Source organism: Triturus cristatus, chromosome 4_1 (assembly GCF_964204655.1).
Source record: "Triturus cristatus chromosome 4_1, aTriCri1.1, whole genome shotgun sequence".
NCBI lineage: Eukaryota > Metazoa > Chordata > Amphibia > Caudata > Salamandridae > Triturus > Triturus cristatus.
Genome location: NC_140585.1, coordinates 134648204 through 134653203, shown reverse-complemented (window position 1 = coordinate 134653203; position 5000 = coordinate 134648204). Strand labels below are relative to the sequence as shown.

Here is a 5000-nt window from a genome sequence, read left to right as displayed (position 1 = left end):
CATGTGTGCCTCAGTGGCCTAAAGGATAAGGCACAGGCCTCCTAAGCCAGGGATTGTGGGTTCGAGTCCCATCTGAGGTGATAACAAAAATCCTCCCTCTTTCTTTTCCAGAAAATTAGGTAGATTTATTACATGCTTCCTCTCAGAAGTTTATGAGGGATTAGGTACTTTGAAACGGTCCCATTTTACTTGTGTACACTTCACAGTCATGTTAGTGTTCTGAAACTGCAAAGTAGATTTTTAAATGCCTATTTTTGTGAGATGCATTTTCGACCGGCCAGAACATATTCCTTTGGAAAAAATGATATGAATTGGATTGGTGTGAATCTTGTTTCTAGAGGTGGCGACAGGCTTTCAGCTACTTGAATAGGTCAAGCCAGGATTAATAAAACTTATACAACCTATGTGAGTGTGAAAAATTAGCATATGCAGGAAGGAGCAATTTGTACTACTTTCAAAACAGTTTCACTCCACGTCTGGAAACGTCCAGAGCTATGTAGAGCATACAAATGAGCTTTAAACTCATGAGGAAAGAGGTTTGTATGGAAAAAGGAAAACAAAAGCATATCGTACTCATAAAATTCTCAATATATAGATTCCAAAAAAGTGCTTCCAGCGAAAAGAGCTGAAAGAACACTATGGGATGTAAACCTGAATACCTTTCAATAATATGTTCTCCATCCATGCATACCACCTACATGATAAAAATCATCTCAGGTGGACGGATGACCGCGTGGCCTAATGGATAAGGTGTCTGACTTCGGATCAGAAGATTGAGGGTTCGAGTCCCTTCGTGGTCGTTTTTGGCCAATGGTCACACAATCTGCTTTACATTCAGAGTGGAAAAAGTCTTTTCCAATACTCTTGTAGTCCTCACTTTCTCATTACTAATCATTAATAAAGTGGAGTACATACTGTAAACTCATTCAGGTTGCATCTTCAGTCTAACTACTTGTGCATTTTAGTGGCATTAAAAAGTGCTTCTATGCCGACGCACTGAATATGTAATAGGTTTGCAGAATTTTGACGTGACAGAATGGGTTTTTAGCTTAAGTGTGTGTAGAAGAACTGCGCAGTGTTTGCCTATCTGTGCATAGAGTGCTACATGTGTAAAATCTGTATGATTTGGGCAGTTAAAGTACTGATTTTGCCTCCGAGTAAGAAAAGTACTACACAAAATGTATAAAGGATCGGCACATTGGCTGCCTTTGCTGATGCCCCCGTTGCCTAATTTGTAGTGCAATGGTTAAGTTGCAGAGTGTGGTTGAACTTGGTTAAGAGACTTAGTGCCTCTTTCCGTGTCCTACTGATGATAAGGATGGCTTGATACCATTTTCTAAGCCCAGTATATTGAGAAAAGAAGTAAGTGAAGAAGAAGTGTGGAGTCGAAAGTGGTTCTCCAATTTCTCTCCACTTGCTAAAATTGCAAAGTCTCCATTATAGCATAGAAGAGAGCGTTAAAGTCGGGGATGGAAGAGGATGAAAATGGGAAGTTTACTTATAGAGAGAAGTGAGAAATGCCCTGTGTGCACACACCGGTGTCTGACCATAGAATACATTTAAATAATGCCTCTAGAAAAGAGCTATGCATGTGTGCCTCAGTGGCCTAATGGATAAGCCACTGGCCTCCTAAGCCATGGATTGTGGGTTCAAGTCCCATCGGAGGTGATAACAAAAATCCTCCCTCTTTCTTTTCCAGAAAATTAGGTAGATTTATTACATGCTTCCTCTCAGAAGTTTATGAGGGATTAGGTACTTTGAAAATGTCCCGTTTTACTTGTGTAAACTTCACAGTCATGTTAGTGTTCTGAAACTGCAAAGTAGATTTTTAAATGCCTATTTTTGTGAGATGCATTTTCGACCGGCCAGAACATATTCCTTTGGAAAAAATGATTTGAATTGGATTGGTGTGAATCTTGTTTCTAGAGGTGGTGACAGGCTTTCAGCTACTTGAATAGGTCAAGCCAGGATTCATAAAACGTATACAACCTATGTGAGTGTGAAAAATTAGCATATGCAGGAAGGAGCAATTTGTCCTACTTTCAAAACAGTTTCACTCCACGTCTGGAAACTTCCAGCGCTATGTAGAGAATACAAATGAGCTTTAAACGCATGAGGAAAGAGGTTTGTATTCAAAAAGGAAAACAAAAGCATATCGTACTCATAAAATTCTCAATATATAGATTCCAAAAAAGTGCTTCCAGCGAAAAGAGCTGAAAGAACACTATGGGATGTAAACCTGAATACCTTTCAATAATATGTTCTCCATCCATGCATACCACCTACATGATAAAAATCATGTCAGGTGGACGGATGACCGCGTGGCCTAATGGATAAGGCGTCTGACTTCGGATCAGAAGATTGAGGGTTCGAGTCCCTTCGTGGTCGTTTTTGGCCAATGGTCACACAATCTGCTTTACATTCAGAGTGGAAAAAGTCTTTTCCAATACTCCTGTAGTCCTCACTTTCTCATTACTAATCATTAATAAAGTGGAGTACATACTGTAAACTCATTCAGGTTGCATCTTCAGTCTAACTACTTGTGCATTTTAGTGGCATTAAAAAGTGCTTCTATGCCGACGCACTGAATATGTAATAGGTTTGCAGAATTTTGACGTGACAGAATGGGTTTTTAGCTTAAGTGTGTGTAGAAGAACTGCGCAGTGTGTGCCTATGTGTGCATAGAGTGCTACATGTGTAAAATCTGTATGATTTGGGCAGTTAAAGTGCTGATTTTGCCTCCGAGTAAGAAAAGTACTACACAAAATGATTAAAGGATCGGCACATTGGCTGCCTTTGCTGATGCCCCCGTTGCCTAATTTGTAGTGCAATGGTTAAGTTGCAGAGTGTGGTTGAACTTGGTTAGGAGACTTAGTGCCTCTTTCTGTGTCCTACTGATGATAAGGATGGCTTGATACCATTTTCTAAGCCCAGTATATTGAGAAAAGAAGTAAGTGAAGAAGAAGTGTGGAGTCGAAAGTGGTTCTCCAATTTCTCTCCACTTGCTAAAATTGCAAAGTCTCCATTATAGCATAGAAGAGAGCGTTAAAGTCGGGGATGGAAGAGGATGAAAATGGGAAGTTTACTTATAGAGAGAAGTGAGAAATGCCCTGTGTGCACACACCGGTGTCTGACCATAGAATACATTTAAATAATGCCTCCAGAAAAGAGCTATGCATGTGTGCCTCAGTGGCCTAATGGATAAGGCACTGGCCTCCTAAGCCAGGGATTGTGGGTTCAAGTCCCATCTGAGGTGATAACAAAAATCCTCCCTCTTTCTTTTCCAGAAAATTAGGTAGATTTATTACATGCTTCCTCTCAGAAGTTTATGAGGGATTAGGTACTTTGAAACGGTCCCATTTTACTTGTGTACACTTCACAGTCATGTTAGTGTTCTGAAACTGCAAAGTAGATTCTTAAATGCCTATTTTTGTGAGATGCATTTTCGACCGGCCAGAACATATTCCTTTGGAAAAAATGATATGAATTGGATTGGTGTGAATCTTGTTTCTAGAGGTGGTGACAGACTTTCAGCTACTTGAATAGGTCAAGCCAGGATTCATAAAACTTATACAACCTATGTGAGTGTGAAAAATTAGCATATGCAGGAAGGAGCAATTTGTACTACTTTCAAAACAGTTTCACTACACGTCTGGAAACGTCCAGATCTATGTAGAGCATACAAATGAGCTTTAAACTCATGAGGAAAGAGGTTTGTATGGAAAAAGGAAAACAAAAGCATATCGTACTCATAAAATTCACAATATATAGATTCCAAAAAAGTGCTTCCAGCGAAAAGAGCTGAAAGAACACTATGGGATGTAAACCTGAATACCTTTCAATAATATGTTCTCCATCCATGCATACCACCTACATGATAAAAATCATCTCATGTGAACGGATGACCGCGTGGCCTAATGGATAAGACGTCTGACTTCGGATCAGACGATTGAGGGTTAGAGTCCCTTCGTGGTCGTTTTTGGCCAATGGTCACACAATCTGCTTTACATTCAGAGTGGAAAAAGTCTTTTCCAATACTCTTGTAGTCCTCACTTTCTCATTACTAATCATTAATAAAGTGGAGTACATACTGTAAACTCATTCAGGTTGCATCTTCAGTCTAACTACTTGTGCATTTTAGTGGCATTAAAAAGTGCTTCTATGCCGACGCACTGAATATGTAATAGGTTTGCAGAATTTTGACGTGACAGAATGGGTTTTTAGCTGAAGTGTGTGTAGAAGAACTGCAAGGTGTGTGCCTATGTGTGCATAGAGTGCTACATGTGTAAAGTCTGTATGATTTGGGCAGTTAAAGTGCTGATTTTGCCTCCGAGTAAGAAAAGTACTACACAAAATGTATAAAGGATCGGCACATTGGCTGCCTTTGCTGATGCCCCCGTTGCCTAATTTGTAGTGCAATGGTTAAGTTGCAGAGTGTGGTTGAACTTGGTTAGGAGACTTAGTGCCTCTTTCCGTGTCCTACTGATGATAAGGATGGCTTGATACCATTTTCTAAGCCCAGTATATTGAGAAAAGAAGTAAGTGAAGAAGAAGTGTGGAGTCGAAAGTGGTTCTCCAATTTCTCTCCACTTGCTAAAATTGCAAAGTCTCCATTATAGCATAGAAGAGAGCGTTAAAGTCGGGGATGGAAGAGGATGAAAATGGGAAGTTTACTTATAGAGAGAAGTGAGAAATGCCCTGTGTGCACACACCGGTGTCTGACCATAGAATACATTTAAATAATGCCTCTAGAAAAGAGCTATGCATGTGTGCCTCAGTGGCCTAATGGATAAGGCACTGGCCTCCTAAGCCAGGGATTGTGGGCTCAAGTCCCATCAGAGGTGATAACAAAAATCCTCCCTCTTTCTTTTCCAGAAAATTAGGTAGATTTATTACATGCTTCCTCTCAGAAGTTTATGAGGGATTAGGTACTTTGAAACGGTCCCATTTTACTTGTGTACACTTCACAGTCATGTTAGTGTTCTGAAACTGCAAAGTAG

General features: G+C 40.0%; 3 non-coding genes across 3 annotated transcripts; all 3 read left to right on the top strand.

Annotated features, from left to right (window-relative positions):
• Positions 1 to 727: 727 nt before the first annotated feature.
• Positions 728 to 800, top strand: TRNAR-UCG (transfer RNA arginine (anticodon UCG)). The gene has a single exon. It is a non-coding gene; the product is annotated as a tRNA-Arg (tRNA).
• Positions 801 to 2315: 1515 nt separating this feature from the next.
• Positions 2316 to 2388, top strand: TRNAR-UCG (transfer RNA arginine (anticodon UCG)). Its single transcript has one exon. It is a non-coding gene; the product is annotated as a tRNA-Arg (tRNA).
• A 795-nt stretch (positions 2389 to 3183) lies between these two features.
• TRNAR-CCU (transfer RNA arginine (anticodon CCU)) lies at positions 3184 to 3256 on the top strand. The gene has a single exon. It is a non-coding gene; the product is annotated as a tRNA-Arg (tRNA).
• The last annotated feature ends 1744 nt before the right edge of the window (positions 3257 to 5000 follow it).